Source organism: Tyto alba, unplaced genomic scaffold (genome assembly GCF_018691265.1).
Source record: "Tyto alba isolate M040663 unplaced genomic scaffold, T.alba_DEE_v4.0 Super-Scaffold_33, whole genome shotgun sequence".
Classification (NCBI taxonomy): domain Eukaryota; kingdom Metazoa; phylum Chordata; class Aves; order Strigiformes; family Tytonidae; genus Tyto; species Tyto alba.
In genome coordinates, this window is record NW_024881308.1 from 17,920,454 (window position 1) to 17,938,729 (window position 18,276).

Sequence of the window (18,276 nt, forward strand, 5' to 3'; positions counted from 1 at the left end):
CCCCCGGCACCCGCGTCGGCTCCGCCGACCCCGGCGCCGGTCCCGGCCGGTCCCGGCGGCAGCAGCCCGGGCCGCCGCGGAGGCGGGACCCAGCCGCGGCGCGGGGGCCGTGGTCAGAGCTCGCTTCCCCCCGCTCAGAGCCGGCCCCTCCGAGCGCCAGCGCCGGGCGGCGCCCGGGCTGAGAACGCCCAAACTCTGTGCAGCGCTGGGCCCGGGTACCGGGGCACCCAGCAGGCCGGGGAGACCCCAGCCCTTGGACGGGACCGGATCCCGATGGCGCAGGGGCAGCTTGGCAGGAGCCCCGGCAGGGGCTCTGGGCAGCGCTGGGACTGGGGCTGGTAGACCCCCTCCTGCTGTGTGCCGGGGCGGCCGTGGCGACTGGCATCCTCAGCACCCACCTCAGGTCTCAGTGCCTCCTCCAGAGCCCTGCCTGAACCATGGCAGGCACCATCCAGGCTCAGGAGCACTCTGGGGTCACAGGGGCAGGAATGGCTGCACAGCTTGCTCATAATTCAGTCACAGAAAAGCAGGATCCACAGCAGAATGCCAAGACCTCTCTGGGCATGATCAGGACAGGTGGAAGGTGGAAGCGAGGAAGAAGCTCGTGGCTGGTGGGGCTGCAATATAATTTTGGGACAGATAAAACTGATCATGCAAGTCAGGGTTTAACCACAACAGAGGCAAACGGCCCCCACTGGGACTTTTTCCAGTTTCCACTGTCCAAGGTCTCACATCTTACCTACCGAAAATACTCTCCTGCTTCCACAGCAATCTCTGGTATTGGGCCTCGGAGTTTGGCCCTGGAAGGAACATGAGGGAACACCAGAGAAGGGAATGCTCCATTGCTCCCTCAGTGCAGCACCTTGCACAAGGGAAACAAATCCTCTGCTTGGCCAATATGGGCCAAGAAACAGTGGTAAGGCAACAGCAGGTTATCAACAAAGTACCTGGGTCTGGTGCTTCCTGCACAGGCAGGTGGCCTGCAGGTCAGGTAGATGGAAAACAAGAGAGAGGTTTATAACCACAACATGAATGTAGGAGGAGTGACTCCTCCTTTCTGGGACTAAGAGATGAGCAGGGCACAGGTCCAGCAGCAGGCTCAGGCAGCTGTCCTCCCCACCTTTGCACTACTGGCTGGCACCAGGCTTCCTATCCTCATGTTACTGCATGACTCCCACCCTCAAAGGCCAATGGGGCCCTGACGAAGACCTAGGAAATGTTCCATACCAGCCCCTTCAGACATGGAAGCATCTAGAAATGTCCTCAATCCCAATGTGAGAGCAAGAAACCTCCCAGCTGCAAGCGCTGCTGCCAAAGTAGATCCCACTTGTGCCTGATGCTCTTGTAGGTGAAGAAGCAAAGCCTGGAGCACAGCTGCTCCACCACTAGCACTGTCTACAAACAGAGACCATGCTTAATGCCAGTGTAGCCCTAGGACAGCTGCTAGGCTCTTGTGCCAACATTGACACAGGGAATGGGAACACCCAGATCCTTTCTCTGGAACAGCCAAGAGTCCGCCTCTCACAGTGTAGTGGCAGTGCAGATGGAGTGGAGCCCACCTGGCAGAAAGCATCCAATAAGCTGGTGTGATACTGGATGGACGTAGTTCCAGCACTGTAGTTGTGGTGCCCTTTTCCAATCTGTTCCTGATAAGACCACCTTACCCCGGAGCCAAGGAAGGTTTGTCTCTCCTGCCATCACCCCGTGTCATAGCTGCTCCATGCCTGATCTAGTTGACGATGTCCCTGCTCATTGCAGGGGAGGTTGGACTAGATGACCTTTAAAGGTCCCTTCCAACTCAAACTATTCTATGATTCTATGCCCTCTTGCTGCTGCCCTGCAGGGTGCTCATAAGGCCAGCCAAGCCTGCCCCAGTCCAGCTCCCAAACGAGCCCCAGGGATCACTGTAACAAGGCACATTATAATAGTCCTTCCGTGAAATCAGCAATACTTCAGAGTATGTCCAGGTCACATAGTAGCACAGGCCAAGACCCCCCCGCCCCATGCACTGTGGGGAAGGGATGATGGAGGATGCAAAGTAGGAGAACAAGGACCACCCGTGACATGATTACTCCCTTTGTGAGCATGGCTCCCCACATGCATGAACACTGAACGCAGCCTCCACAGCTCTGTCCCACAGCCTCTCTCAAAAGTTGACGTCACTTTCATGTAATGTCTTGTATTCTCAGTGACAGAAGGATGGATGGATCATCCTTTGACTTTGATGCCATCCCCTTTATCTCCATGGAATGCAGTCCTCACCTGGCTTCTCCTTTCCTCCTATTCCCATCATTGCTTTATCCCTGCATTCAGATAGCTCTTCTGTATTTCTTAGCTCTCCCCTACCTGCAGCACTCTTCCCTTATTCTGATATACTCTCCCCATCTCATTGAGTTCCAGGCCCTTTTTTCTTTGTTCTCTCCCTACCTCTCCCTTTCTTTCTGGTAGTGACTTGTTCCTTTTCTTGGTGTGATTTGTCTTCTCTGCTCTGTCCCTTTCACTCATCTATTCTCCTTATCTCTTTCTGCTCCTTCCTCTTCCCTTTTCCCAGTCTTTGCACTCCCCGCTACTCCCTTTCTCTGTGTGCCTTTGTCTGTAAGGAGTTGAAAGTTAAAAGCTTTTCCAACTTGATCCTGAGCAGCTTTCCCTGGTGCTTTCATCTCCACAACGCATTTATAAAACTGCTCAGTCTGAAGAGCCATGACACGAACAACTAAAGCAGTATCAGAAAGAAACAGGACTCCCAACATGGGACGGAAATTTGCCTCCTCCAAGAAAATCTCTCAGTTTCACTAGCATTGAGGTCCTCTCTTCACAGTTCCTGTAAACACAACATAAAAACTGCTTACCAAGATTTCCTCTTCCTGGCCTTCTACTCCCTGATGGGTTTGGTACTGGGAGGGGTAGAAACAGGTCTGCCCAAGAGCTCCCCGTCACCTCCTGCCAAAAAGTAGCCATGATTGACTTGCTCTCCTTCCCCTCTTGCTAGCAGCTCCTGCCAGGTTTGTCATTCCTGCTGTATCACAAACTGCTAGCCAGAGGGAAGAGTTGATCACACCAGGAAGGATGCTCTGGCTCTTGTCCAGTCCTGCTCCCTGCTCCTCCTTCATGCAAAGATGGCAGAGACCTGGCAAACTCTCCCAGCTAATGTGTCATCAGCCCCTTTCAGCTGCCAAAAGGAGTTATTTCTTACCACTTTCTCATGTGTTCTGTGCAGGGTCCAGCATTGTTTGGGGTAGAGCAGCTGCAAACAATGAATTCTGGAAAATTCAGGGAAGAAGTGCTTTCAAGTCACGGCTTTCTTGATGCTTCCGTGCAGCCTGTGCTTTGCAGGGCTCATATGTGAGCACAAAAGTATGGTTGATCTTACCTGTGATCGGTGGCAGGGAATTCCAGAATTACCAGTACAGATCTATGCTGTGTCACGTGGAGCAAGTCAAAGTGCTGTCTGTTTACTTGGAAATTTGTTGCTGAGAAGCCCATGAATCCTTGCTATCCTCACAACTCTACAAGAGATTAATCTCACTAAATCCTCCTACTTCTTCCCTATTGGAGAAACGGATTCAGCACAGGACAAGCTCTGTGACTCACCTCTCTGTTGGCAGAGCCAGCTCCCATTAATCTAACTCCCTGTCTAACGTCCACATTTGGCTGGCAGGCAATCCATCTCCAGTCCAGCTCTCTGTCCAGGATCCAGCTCCCCTGTCAGTCAGAGCCTACCTAATGCTGGGTGCCTTGCAGGGCTTCTCCCTGGTGGGACAGGGGCAGTCTGTAGCGCACTGCTCAGGACAACAGCAAGGGACAGAATCTAGGATGGATGGGTGCTTGCTAGGCAAAGCAGTATCTGGCTGCAGTGGCAGCTGGGCTCAGCATCTGCCCAGCAGATCTGTTTTAATTCTTTGACCTCAGCCCACCTCAACTCAGCAGAACAGAGATTCACAAAGCTCAGCCCTACCAGTCTTGGTCTTCATGGGGTGCAGGATTCAGTCTGCTGCCCTCCAAGTTGACCCTGAAAGGAGCTGAACACTAAGTGTTAGGACTGGCAGAGAGGGATTTGCTTCCAGAGATGCAGCTCAGGATGCCATGGAGGCTGCATAGAAGCAAGTCCCCCTGTCAAACAACTCCCTGCAGAGGGTCCCTGAGTGGTCACATTTGCTCCTGCTGTGCTTAGCAGCCACCTTTTGCAAGCTGCATGTCCTTGCCTCACACTGCCTGTCTCCTGGGGGCTGAAATGTGGGATGCCACATTACATGCCCAGATGGCCTTCTGCCTTTTCCTGGGTGCTGCTCTGGCACAGGTCTTGAAAGATGGACCCCACAGGCTAGTTGCACCACATGACTTCCTTCACACCCCACAGATAGCAAGAGGCCTCTGCACGCCACAAAAGGTCCAGCATTGTGATTCCTGCTGGAGATAGGGGCAACAGGTGAAGGCAGCAATTCTGTGCTCACACAGGTCCTGCAGAGTTGGGGACACTCCCTAACACATCCCAGAGTGCACCCACATGCAACCGGAGCTGACACAACATGGTTGTGAGTGGCAGAGCCCAGTGCTGCCCTAAGTTTGATGGGCACACATGGGCCAAAACCCCCAATCTATTGCCCAGAGCCATTTCTCACATGCCACCCCACTTACTTCTGACAGCCAAATGGCCCTGCCTTGCTGAGGCTCTTTGGTGCTGCTTTGAGTCTTTTCCTGGGTGCATTTGCACTGTCCCACACATTTAGGCACTGCCTGTTACCAGAGCCTGTCAGCAACTCCCACCTTTATTCTTCCCAAGTACTGTGTCATTTGCAGACTCCACGGTGTCAGCCTTGTGATTAGATTCCAATGCCTTTATGAATAATTTGTTGCGCAATTATAAAGCAAATATTTAATTGAACTTCATGTAAAATTGCTTCTGCCTCTCAGCACTGAACCACTGGTTTGGGATAGGGCGTTGTGTGACCACATCAGGCCCCAGGAGCCCTGTAAAGAGGCTAGCAACAAACTGCCAGACCCCTTCCCCAGCAGACTGTGGCCTGCGTGCAGACAGCCGGTCCTGGTTGCTCCCAGCTGAGCCTATGGAGGGGAGTGCTAGGGCATGGCTCTGCACCGGCCCCAGAGACTGCTGCAAATGCACCAGCTGCAAGATTGCAGTGCAGCTCCATTCCCTTGGGAGCATGTCTGCAGGAACTAGCAGGAGAATGTGTTGTCCTCAGCTGAGCAGCAGGACGAACCAGCTGGAGCATTCCCACAGTGTGACCAGTACCACGTTGGAAGAGCCCAGCATGAAGTATGTCACTGTAGAAAACATTTCTGTGACAAGTTGTTGGCAGTCAGGTTTCAGCACAAGAATAAGGACACGTGCAAAAACACTGGCCTTCCTTTTTTCCAGTCCTTTTCCTTCCAGGACAAGACCGGAGTATGCATATGAGAAATTTGCACTGCAGCTGACTCTTTAAGGGAGGGAATGCCTCTGAACACCGGCCATGTCTCAACAACACAGGACACCAGTCTGAACTGATAACAAGAGCTTTGGCACCAGGGTGCCTACCTGGGGGAGAGGTTCCTCAGCACACACTAGGGACAGCAGTCTGTGCAGAAATATTCTGTGTACTATGACATCACCTGCAGGCTCAGCTGGAAGACTCTGAGTGGAGGGGGTCTGGACACACCTCAGATTGGCTATGGCATCACCTCTGTAGGGAAAAACATCTGTATCAGCAAAACCAACAGAACTGGACAAAATCCTAATTTACTGTGGTCTGTAAAAGAGGCTGAAGTGCCTATTTCCAGTGAGGTGAAATTGAAATTGAAAGGGGAAAACGAGTGCATTGAAGAGATCAGAAGCTCCTTTCCAAGCACGTATCTGGTGCAGGTAATTGCTAACTGACCTGGAGGGGCTCCTGAAACCGACCTAATGCAGCAGATTTTGCTGCTCAGAGTGACTCTGGGGCTGGGGACAGGCATGCGCATGCAGTACCCCTAGCTGAAAGGCTGGCATGACAGGACAGGCTGCTGTGGAGTTGCGGGGCTAGCAATGGAAAATGCAAGGCCTGAGGCCAGGTAGGTGTTGTGGAAGAAGGTAAGAGTAGCCTGTGTGATGCTCACCCCCATAAGTATCCTAATCCTAGCCAAAGTGTGTATGGCTGGAAGAAAGGGCCTGGTTAGCTGCTGGAAGCTGGAAACTTGTCCTTGCGTGGGGCAGGCCTATTTGCAGTGATGGGGGAAGGAAAGCTTAGAACCTAACCTGGAGTGGCTGTGCTGACACACTGGGAACGGATGAATGGGGAATCTGCTCAGATGAGCTCAGCAGCTGAGGCACTGGATCTGGACCACAAGGTGGGAGCTGAAGTCCCTGTTCCAGTACTGAAGGGTGCAGAAATGCAGCGTACCCTGCTGACAGTAGTGCATCATTACTAGTTTCTCCTCACAGACTATAGTAAAGAACAGCAGTTTCTCATGGGAGCCTAGGGATATCCCCTTCCCCAGCAGCACTTCCTTGCCTCTCAGCTCAGTTTGGGCAGCCCCCTTAACTCAGATCTTGCTTTTATGGCTACAGAAGGAGCAGTGCAACTTACCCTTTGGCTCCCAGCCATGTGCTCCTTGCTACCAGCTCATTCCAGGACCAGGTCCATTAGCTGTTGCCTCTGGCAGGTCCCCATGCTTCCCATTCCTTGTTGTTTTTTACTAATAGGCATTAAAGGTTCCTTTCAAGATGCACCTTTCTGCTTCCTCTGCAATCCAGGCACTTCTTTAATAAATAGCATTTGTACTGGCTCTGTGATGTCTATTTGTCTTTGAGCTTTCATCTCCGCTGCTGGTTGTGCCCAGTAAGAAATGCTGCCACTCAGCCTATAAAAATTAATGGTTGGGGCAGTTATTTGTAGAAGTCATTCAGTATTTGCCTTGCTAGTCCACTCCCAGAGTATGGCCTGAAGAAATCCCAGAGGTAAGTGTTTGGCTCTGATGGTAGGCGGGCAGACAGCGTGACTGAGAGGTGAGCCAGGGAGAATGACCCCCGTGATGTGGGATGTGTTCCCACAATGCCCTTCCATTGATGGCAGAGGCACTCATTCTAAGCTGTCTGCTCCCAAAACCTACAGCTAGACGCACAGCTCACCACCCAGGCGTTGCAAGAGAGTGGATAACTGAAACTATGACCTAGATATGCAAAATAACACACCAGAGCAAAGAAAATGAAGGAAAGGCTATTGGGTCTGCGCAGCATCCAAGTGTCCTATCTAGATGGAAATCTTAGGACAGGGCTAACTGGCAGGGATTCCATCATACTAACCTACATTGAAACTGCCTTTTTCTTGAAGTTAGCTGTGGCAACAGAGTGGCATTTCTTGGCTGTTTTCACCTCTCCACAGGGTAAAGTCTATGAGATGGTCCTACTGGCCAGAAGTCCTCCAGAGCCATGGCTGTGACTGCAGCTCTTATGAACGCACATTCTGAATCACATTTTGCAGGCTTTTACAAGTATATGGTTTAGGGCCATATCTGCTGTAACTTGGAGCCTTCTGGGAAATACTCCTACTTTCTGTAAGTGCTCCATATCCGTTGGCAATGATGGTTTCTTCTCTCCAGTGTGTGCTCCTCTGGGTGGGCGGAGGACTCCTCTTGCCCAGCAGACTTCTGCTGCTGCAGTTTCTGGCTCTTGTACATAGACTTGCCTTTCCTTTTATGCTGTATGCAGAATTCTGCAGATTAGAATGTGTCCACCATTCTCACAGATCCTCAGCTCCAAGGTTTTACTGCAGGTCTTTAATTCTGTCACATATTGATTGACTGTTTCTGCTTGCATGAAAAGGATTTGAAATGTTAAAATGATTCATTGTTTTGCAGGATACACGGCCACATTTTATCATGTTTACATTTTCTCTTACATGTTCCTTTCCTCCTCCCACCCCAGGCACAGAGACTGGGCTTTTGTGTTAGTGCTTCTTTCATCTGCACTAATTGCTGTTAAGTGGATCTCAAACTGCCTGACAGTTTCCGTTCTCTACTGCATCCCAGCAGGGAAGGATTTAATGCTGGACCCTGTGATACACTTGTTAGTTCTTCCAAGAGCTCCTGAAAACTATTGAAGTTCATACTTAAGTTTTGTCAGAGATACCTTGCAAAGAGAAGTGTATGTATGAGGAAAATACTGTCTCCATTGGAGCTGCTACTCAACCATCCCTGACAAAAGTGACTTAGGTTTCTGAATTGTAGGGGGTTAAAAATAATTTCCCAGAGTATCTTTCTGTGCCCCTTGTCCTGAGAACTAGCAATGCTTGACATTGTGCAAGCACAGATCACAAAGACTACTGATGGCAGCACATACCCCCTGGGACATGGGGAGGGAAGTCTCATCTGCTTCCAGACCTTGTGTAGTTCAGTGAACACTGGGAGAGTCAAGGATAGGTGCGCTCTACACTCAGCAAAGATGAGCAAGCTAGCCAAAAGCTCTGCATTGCCATTGCTCAGCATACTGCAAGTCCTTCCTTCCTCCACCAGTACCTGGAGACAACGGGCTGGTGACTCTTGAGGCACCTCCTTTTGCTCAGCAGCACCTAGCCCAGAAGTTATCTCTCCAGTAGGACATGTTTGCCCATTGCCTTCTTCACTATGTTTCAGAACTGCCAAGACACACACACTGGTTTGGCATTTAACCCCTCTTGTCTCTGGGCTGCCAAGCAAGGCCCTGAGTCCCTCACATAAACATGGTATGGTGGTTCAGTCCACAGCACACATAGCAATCCTTCAGTGGTGCTGCTGGGGAGCTGCCTCATTGCAGAGCAGCAGCCTGTAAGGGCAGCTGGGCAAAAATGAGTCCACTGTCCCTGTGGTGCCCCAGCAGCCTTGGCCTCCAGGCTGACAGAATCTGAAAGGCCATGCCCAAGTAGGGCCATCCAATGCTCAGAGTGTGGCTGCTTAGAGAATCCTTGAACTCGCCTTTGGACAAAGAGCAACAGCCTGCACCAGGGCCTTGAGGCAGGGATAAGGGGCAGGCTACACATACCACTTCTTTCTCTTAAACTTCAAATGCACCATCAGACCTAAATTATTCACTTGTAATCCCTGGCATTAGCAGCAGCTCAGAGAGGATCCCGCTCAGGTGACGAGAAGGAAGAAAGAAAAAAAAAAGAACCCATTAAATTTAAAAACTTCTGAGAGTCATAAAATGTAAAAATATATTCAGGAGAGAAGCCAGGCAGGAATGGGGAAGCTGGGTGCAAGCAGGGTGTGACACTGTCAGCTCTCTGAGCTTGAGGAGGATACCACAAAAGATGAGGGAACCTGAGGCTGAAAAGGTTGGTGAGGCTTGGTAGACCTGGGTGTTCAGCTCCGTTACCTCTTGTAACCCCTCACGGTCCTTTGTCCTCCCTCTGTGGTGCAGATGGAGTGAGAAAGGAGCAGGAAACACGCAGAGGAAGTAGATCTGTGCTAAGAGTGTCCACACTGAGAGCAGAGGCCTGCTCAGGGGACTGCCCTCTCCCTCTCCACAGCCAGACTCCTGGCTCAGTCTCCCCAGAGAAGGTGTTGGGGACCCCCCAACACGTGGAGCTGCTGTGTCACGGTGCCAGCAGCAGCCAGCAGCCCTATCCCCTGGGACACAACCAAGATGCCCAGAGCTGCCTTGGCTCCTGCAACATAATTGGAAAACCCTTGTTTACACAGTTACAAAACTAACTGAAAACAGAGGGCAGCTCCTGGCAAGGCATGGGCTGTAGGGAACTGGAATGAAAAGCATTTAAAATGTCTTGCTTCACCAGCTTGGCTGCCTTTGTGCCTACCAACTTCAGTCTGCCCCTGCAGTCAGTACTCCATCACCTCTGAAACAAACTGAGAAACACTCCCACCTCAGGCCTGGGAGCATGTCCTGGCACAGCTCCCCTGGAGTCAGCACCCCTCCCCATCTGCCAGGGACACAGCAAACAGCAGCCACTTGAGGGAACTGCAGAAGTGTCTACAGCCAGAGGCACAGCTGCAGCCCAGCTCAATCTCCACAGCACAGCAAGCCCAAGCCCCACGTCTCTGTCTCAGGCCAGGCTACACAAAAGCCAGAGGGTCTGACAAGAGAGTGGTGGGGCACCCACTAGCTCAGCCCTTCCCAGAAGTTCTGGGGATAGCTTCAGGAGACACAGGAGAAATTACAGTGTTCTGGCTCAGTCTCAGTGGTCCTGCAGTCACAGAGCTTGACAACACCACATGAAAGGTCTTCAATCTGAGCTCCATCCAGGCAGGTGGGCAGCTCTCCTTTCACCTTCACCTGTTGCCAGTGGCACATTGCAAGCAGCTGTGGGGAGGCCAGACAGAGAGCAGCAATGCAGACACTAACTAGGTCTGCCAGCAAAGCCCCGATTCCAGGTGTTCACTGCCCTGGCATACCTCTGCAGGGCTGAGGGGAAGACTTAGAGAGGACTGCGCCTCACAGCAATTGGGAGAAGTGGTGGCTTTAGAGTCTCCAGGATGCTCCAAGGCATCCTCTTATTGCAGCCCCCTGGCTCTCTGTCCTCAATTGTATGGACCCAGACCCAGGATAAGCTTTGTGTTTCCAGCCTCTTGCAAAACAGCTCAAGCTGCCTGAGCCCACTCAAATCCAGAGACTCCGTATCAGTTCCCAGATGCACATCTGAGAAAGCGGCTGCAGGCACTGCTGGGGATGTACCAACCTGGCTTGGAGGGGGCAGCCTGAGACTATTACTTACCAAGACTCTGCAGACAGAGCAGCTGCACCTCCCAGTGAAGGCTGCCCAGCACGGGCAGGGAGCATGGATCACTCCTCAGAAGAGCAGCCAGATGGGAAGGTGTGTGTGAGCCTGATAACAGCTGCTGCTTTGCTCCTCTCACTGGCAGGCCTGCATGGGGCACACAGGTGCCAGTGTCTGGGGCTCCAGGAAAAGAGGGTGGGGGCCCTGGGCCCTGAGGCCAGGCTGACAGCTCTGTCCTTGAGAGCCCCCAGCACAGCGCCTCCTGCTAGAACCTCCCCAGTGAGTGCAGACTGAATGCTCACCTCCACAGAGTAAGGGTAGGTGGGATGTGCGTACCCTTGGTGTGGTCAGACACTGCAGGTGCTGAGCCAGGCTCCTCATGCCTATGGCAAGCACAGAACTGGGTGCTGTTGCGCAGAGCAAGAAGCCAGCACCTCTTCCCTACCAGGGCTTAAGGAATTTGTCCCTGCCTTAAGGCAGACTAAAGGACACAGAGTGGCTGGCTCTGGACCACCCAGGGCAGGACAGGAGCCCAAGGCCCATCAAGTGCTTCACTTGTACTGAAGTGCAAGGGGTAAAGCCAGGTGGAAGAAAAGAGCAAGGCCTGGCTGTTAGTGGCAGGAGTGCTGAAATTCACTATTAAACTATACTCTAAACTGATTTTTACAGTTCTCTTTCCTCTGAAGACAGTGAAAACACAGTGTCAAGTAAGCTGCCCCCACTTTTCTGCACAGCAATCAATAACCCACCACTGCATCAAACCAGATGGAAGTAGGCACCTGCACCCAGCACACACTGCTTCCAATTCATTCACCCTCCACCAAAGGCACCTCAACAAGCAAAGCAGCTCTATGCTTCACCTGCCGAACCAACATAGCACCAGAGCGCAGGCAGGGTGCTGAGCAGGCTGGGGCAAGTAAGCAAGGATGGAGGATGTTTCCTGGAAGTGGAAAGGAAAGGAAAGGAAGGCCTGGGAAATGTCTCCTGATGCCTGGGGATCATGGAAACCACAGGCAACAGGACAAACTGGAGGGTCACTGGTTCAGCAAGTTTACGCATGCTCCTGCATCAGAACTTGCTGCCTCAGTCCTGGCAGTCTTGCCATTTAGATGGAGGATAGATGTGATGTCAAAGACAAAACCTGGGCTTTTCAACCCATTTTCACATTCTGTGCCTGTAAGATGGGCTTGAATTGTTAGGTAGGTAGAGACTACAACAATTGTACCAGGGAAGGAGGTAGAAGACCAGGCAGAGAGTGAAGAATGTGATCAGTCACCGAACAATAAAAAAAGCCCTAAAGCCCAAGGTCCAGCACTTGCCTTTTTTCTCATGCAAACCTCTCTGCACCCTTGTTGTCAGCAAATCTGGAATTGACCTCCATCCCCTGCAGGTATGGAAGAAGGTGAGAGGGATCAGCAAGGCACTGCAAAATTGGTTCTATTTTCACATGCATGGGAGGCCTTTGAATGAAAAAGGGACTGCACATCACCTCTATTTCCACCAGACAAAGGCACTAGAGCTTCCTGGGCCAGCAGTGCCCAAACTCTTGGGAGTTACTGTCCTTGGCTGTAGAGGCAGTACAGGCCTTTCTTTGGGCATCTTAACACTTTAGGTCCATGAATGTCCCAGGCAGGCTCCCCCCTACCTGCTAGGACCGTCCTCACCTATTCCTGACTTTGCCGGGAATTCTGGGCAACAGGGCTGCAGCTCCTGGCCTGGTCCCATGGCAGAGGCTGTGCTCAACTCCTGTTCCGCAGCACCAGGGAAGGGCAGGAGCAGCAGCAAAGAGCACATGATGCTGAGGCAGGCAGCACCCTCCCCCAGAAGATGGCTGCAGGTGCCACTTCTGCATCAGTTGGAGAGACTTTTCTTCCTGCACAAGGCCAGTGACTTGGCTGCAGCAGCCCAGTACTGACATCCAGACCCCAGCAGAGCTGCAAAGAACAGCCCCCCCACTGGTGTTACACCCCACCCTTTGCCCATTCTCTGTGGCCTAAGGGTGTGCAAATCCCAGCACCCCATCCCATTCCAGCTGCTTGCCGCCGCAGAGTGGAGCCAGGCAAACAGCTTGTCAGGAACAAAGCCCTTTCCCGAGTGGGATGGGCTGCCTTGCCTGCAACTAAATATTCAGAGGCACTGTGCACTAGCCCTTTGATCAGCAATTTATCTCTCCATGTCACAAGTTTCCTGGAGCCTGGCGTTTCCGCCCTGTGTTCAGCCTAGGTCCCAGGAGCCTGGGAGACAGGTGTGTGGAATTAGCTATAGGGACTAACGCTCTGACAGGAATGAGCACCAAAAGCAGGGGACAAAGTGTAATGTTTATTACATTTGAAGCAGAGCAAACATGTGGCCTACTTAGGTATCTGGAGAGAATTAATTGGGGAGCTCCACAAAGCAGCAGATTATAAATTAGAATCATTTTCACCAACTTCAGCCATTCATCTTATTTCACACTAGGCCTGTCAGCTCAGCCTGATGCGGCCATGTGCAGCCCCAGACCCACAGGCTTCTTGCTGTCTGGTGGCACAGGGGAACTGTCAGCAGCCAGCCCCATCAGCACTGCATGCGTAAACCCACAGGAAGCATGTGGGGTTGAGCCGAGACACATGCCTCGAATGGAAAGCAAACTCAGAGCCTTGAGGATGGCTCCAGAGGTGCCGAGTGCCACCAGCTGTCATCTGCAAGGGTATCCAAAGTGCTCTGCTCCAGGGACTTGCCCCAGAGACAGCAGAGATGCCGGGTGCCAGCCCTATGGTCCTCCATCTCTCTTCACTGGCAGGCAGCCAGCAGAGCTGCTGGGAGCCAGCAGAGCTGTGGATGCACCTCCTCACCCTCCCCACCCTGGTTAGGATCCCAGGTGTGGGACCAGGCTTTGCTGATGTGACATAATAGGCAACCTCAGGCCAAGGTCAGGTGGAGACTCCCTTGGCACATCTTAGAGGTCACTCCTGGGGACACTGCCCATGATGTGCAGGTGCCTACCTGGAGCTGCTGGGGGTGTAATGCCCTGCATGCACAAGGCACTGGGGGCCTTGGAGTCACACCTCATGGAGGGGCAACCCATCGGCAGACAAATTGCTGCAAAGCAGCTTGTGCCTGAGGCACTCCAGCCCTCAATAGCCCAGGGCCCAGTAGGTGCCCTGAGGGGCACTTCAAGAAATGCCCCTGAGGCATTTCAGGGATTCTGGCCTGGAGCCAAAGCACACAGAGCAGCCACTGCCACTCTGATGGTGGGATCTTGCCCACACCTCTCAAAGCAGAGGGTTAGAAGAACTCTGGTTTGGCCTATACCTGTAGATCTCAAGGGGACAGCATGCAAAATACTATATTGATGCTGGGAACATTTCTCTCTGAAAGGTCACTTGCTGCCTTCCTGGGAGGAGTGTTAAAAGACCCAGTGGAGATGGTGAGGCAACACCTGAAAAGGAGGATCTATTCCTGAAGATGCAGTTCGGGTCAGACCACAGCCACCATGATCTCAACTCTCCTGTCCTTCATGGGAACAATTGTGAAGTCTCCTACTCTGGCTCTGTGCATCCTAAATGGGGTCTGCAGCGTTTCTCACATCTCCCTAGTGTGCTGAGTGATTTTTTTACAATTGGATGCATGAGGCTGGGGTAATCGTGTAAGAGACTCCAGAAGATCAGTTTAGTATTGATCATGTGCTGCATTTAAAGGCTTTCCACATCCATCTGCTGCTGCTACTCAGGTGACAGCTCAGCTGGGACCTGGTTGCTCACCGGGTGCCCCTGTGGCTGCACCCTGTGGCTGGGCTGATTCACAGCAGCATGAGGGGCCAACGCACCACACTGGAGGTCAGTTTATGAGCCAGCGGTCACACAGCTGCTCCCCGCTGAGCCTTTCGATGTCCCCCCAATGGATCAGTCTGCTGTGCTGCTCTCATCACTGGGGCCAGCTGTTTGTGGATCAAAGTGGATCATACGCTCATCTAACAGGGGCAGGAAATGCCACAGACCAAGAGAAAAAGGGTGACAGGGTAAAGAAAGCAGTTTGCACAGAGCAGCACCTAATGCCAACACCCTGCACCAGAGTGACCAGCAGCTGGCACTGTCCCCAAAGAGGCGCCAGCTGCCACTGCAGGGCAGCCGCAGCACCTAGGCCTGTTCACAGCTCTCACACAGGTGCTGTCAGGAGCCATTGCTTCCTGCAAGGAGCAAAGCGTTGGCCTCGGGCATGGAGGAGGGGGCTCTGAGCACCTGGTGCTCCTCTGGATGCTGCAGACAGGACTCTAAACTGAACAACCCTTCCTAGGCAGGTAAAGGTCCCTGCAGCCCCCTTATCTGGCAGATTGTGACTAAAGCACACCTGAAGCACAAAGGGCCGTATCATAGGCAGACTGTACCAGCAAGAGCCTAGAAGAGCTCCAACCCTGGAGAGACAGGGTGACTAGAAAAGGCAGGGGGGGAATACACATGAAGCAGGACCTCTGCCTGTATCTTGAAAGAAGTATCTCCTGGTGTTTGCCTTGAACTCTGCAGGTCTTCTAAGCACCAGACTGCAAAGTGTGAGCCCAGTCTCCAGAGACAATGGCCTAGCAGCAGGATAGTTGCTGTGACGTGCCCACAGTGACAGGAAGAGGGGAATTCAGGCATTATGGGCCTGTTAAACATATTGCATCATGATGAGGTTTTAATTTTTTCTTTTAAAAATATGCATATTGCAAGTTGTTAAGAAGTCATAAAAGCTGTGAGCCATGCTGTCCAAAAAACAACCAGCTTTATGATGCTAAAATATAAACTTATAAAGTGTTTTTTGCAAAACAATACAAGTTAAATGTATGGGAAGTCTACTGACTTACTGAAACAAATGTGCAGGGTAGAAAAAAAATTACTCTTCCAGGTCCATATTTACTCAACAAAAGACCTATATTCAAATAACTCTTAGAGTAGGTCATTGGCATTCTCACAGAGGTTGAGTGGCTGAAATTAAGGCTACAACATAAAGAGGCCCTCTTAATCAGCAGAGAGAGCAGAAATTATATGGACACGCTTTAAGACATTAGGTGCTTCTTCAGAATCCCCAGGCAAAAATTTGAGTCCAAAAATCCATTTTGCAAAGCCATCAAGTGGGGTGAAGTGAGGCTGAGCTGTTACATAGCTGCTCACAGGTAAAAAACTGCCGAGAGGCTGCGCTCTTGACAGAGAGCACTGTCCAGTGAGGACCTCAGTGCACTATAACTGGTAGTTGATTAGATGCAGATCTTAAATTCAGACATTGATAAGGTATCCAATTCTTTTGCTGTTGTTGCTGCTGCTGCTGTTGCTTTGTTTTCAATAGCTGCAGCTAAACATTTAACCTGTACATTGATGGAATGACCTAAACATGTTCTTTCAGGCTTGTCGGCAGCAAGGTTGTCTCACAGTGAGCACAGAAAAGCCTTTTCTTTCAGCCTGGCAAATCGATACACCGTGTGGCTGGCAGACTTGCAGGTGTCCCCTGCTTAGAACACACGGAAGGGTCTCAGGGGTGGGATACAAGCATTTCTCCAGATTGCCAGGTCTAACAGAGAGGTGGGCATGAACCTCCATCTTCTTGGGAAGTCGAAGAGCAGCTCACAATTTGGAAACCATGTAGTTGTTCCAGCTGGGAGGCTGGCTCTGGCTATTGCTGTCCCAAGCCTGTGACTCTGCCAGCAGCTGAGGTGCTTATTCAGCATCCTAGGATTTCAGAGGGCACAGAAAAAGTTACAGGAAGGAGCAGAATCGTGAGTTAATATGGTCCCATGCTTTTTATTACTCTCAAAGTATTAAACTGATAGCCTGGTACTAAAGGCCAGAAGTGTCACCTCTCAACAAGATGAGATCTATGTAGCTTTTGGACAGGGGAAAGCTGCAAGATTTACAAAGGCATCCATAAAATTAACATTTGGATGAGCACGCAGGAGAACAGAGACCATGAACTGCAGCAGCAGGTTGGCAAATACCTGCTGCTCCTGCATTTAGGGTCCATCAGACACCATTGACTGGGTGAATCCTCCTGCACCAATGCATGACTGAGAGGGCCTCCAGAGATTCTCTACTGCTACGAAGGGACTGCCAGGGAGGTTTCAGGAGATGGTGGCATTTTGGTAGTGCCATGAGGAGTAAGCGACAAGGGCAGGAACAGGCCACATCCTAGATCTCCTCAGGGCTAGTAGTGGGAGCAACTCCCCTCAGTCAGACCAGACAGGAAGACTCAGACCCTTTCAGCTTTCTGCATGGCTCAGCCAGTGCTGTCTGAGCAAGCACCAAATCTGGCAAAGAAATGGGACATAAGGAATATGCTTTTTCACAAGATCACAGATCAGGGAGCCCAAGATAAGTACTGTCATGCCAGAAGCCATGAAATGGTGACCCCAGGAACACCCCATTGCCCCAGAGAGGCCAAGAGGCCCTGAGAAGAGCTTGCCTCTCTCTTGCTGCCCCAGGACTCCATCCCACCATCCAGGTGCCCAAGGGCTGTCCCCCAACACTGACGAGACTGGACACCAAGCACTCTGGCAGCTTTCAGGGTGTACATCAAGGCAATCGGGTCTGTGTGAAAATCACAGTGCGGGCACTGGACAAAGGGACTGCTGACACATGGGCCCATTCAGTGTTCTGTTACCACTGCCAGTAGACTCAGGGTCTTGGCACCTCTGGGCCTCTGCCCTTCCTCCGTACAGCGAGGGCAATACTCCAGCCGTACCACAGAACTAGGGACATGAAGATGATCAGAGGGCTGCAGCACCTCTCCTGTGAAAACAGGCTGAGAGTTGGGGTTGTTCACCTTGGAGAAGAGGAGGCTCTGGGGAGAACTTATAGTCCAGGACTTTAAGGGGCCCTACAGGAAAGATTGGGACAGACTTTTTCCAAGGGCATGTAGTGATAGAATGAGCAGTAATGGTTTTAAACTGCAAGAGGGTAGATTCAGATTAGATATAAGGAAGAAATTCTTCACTATGAGGGTAGTGAGGCATTGGAACAGGTTGCCCAGGGAAGCTGTGGCAGCCCCCTCTCTGGAAGCGTTCAAGGCCAGGCTGGACGGGGCTTTGAGCAACCTGGTCTAGTGGAAGGTGTCTCTGCCCATGGTAGGGAGGTTGGAACTAGATGATCTTCAAGGTCCCTTCTAACACAAACCATTCTATGATTCTGTGATTCTATGACACCACCGACCTGCTAGGATAGCATGGTGCTCAGGGCCACCACTTATCCAGACTGGCTGATCCTGCATTGCACAACACACACTTCTACAGGTAGACACCATGGCATGTCATGACTGTGAGTGCACTCAGCTGCCTACCATGCATACTGTGCATACTGTGCTGCAGGCTCACATACCTGGCACGCTGCCTCAACACCCAGTGCAAATGGAGCCATTACCACTGCTGCCTGCAGTGTGACTGCTTTGCAATTAAAGGAACGAAATGTTTATACAGGAATAAATCTGTGTTAATGAGGTGAATCCTACTCCCGCCCTGACAGACTCTAAAACAAGGCTAGGAACTTGGGGGGAGGGAGAAGGTTCAAATGTGCACTGCTCTCAGCCAGCAGCTAGGCCTAGGAAGGGAAGTAGGGAGGGAAGGGGGAGCAAACTCAGGCAGCTGGCTGGT

General features: G+C 51.7%; 1 protein-coding gene across 5 annotated transcripts in view; it reads right to left on the minus strand.

Annotated features, from left to right (window-relative positions):
• The window catches only part of CDH22 (cadherin 22), a 125,338-nt gene that overhangs the window by 85,623 nt on the left and 21,439 nt on the right, over positions 1–18,276 (minus strand). The window contains exons 1-3 of one of the 5 annotated variants that reach the window (XM_033001000.2): positions 7,280–9,051; positions 6,564–6,837; positions 5,537–5,681 (exon numbers count right to left, since the gene is read on the minus strand). The exons of 2 other annotated variants lie outside the window; for them this stretch is intronic. The gene's annotated coding sequence lies outside the window, so the exon portion shown is untranslated. Of the gene's footprint in view, positions 1–5,536; positions 5,682–6,563; positions 9,052–18,276 lie in introns of those variants that run through there. 2 more of the 5 variants (XM_042801034.1, XM_033001001.2) reach the window with 2 other exon arrangements.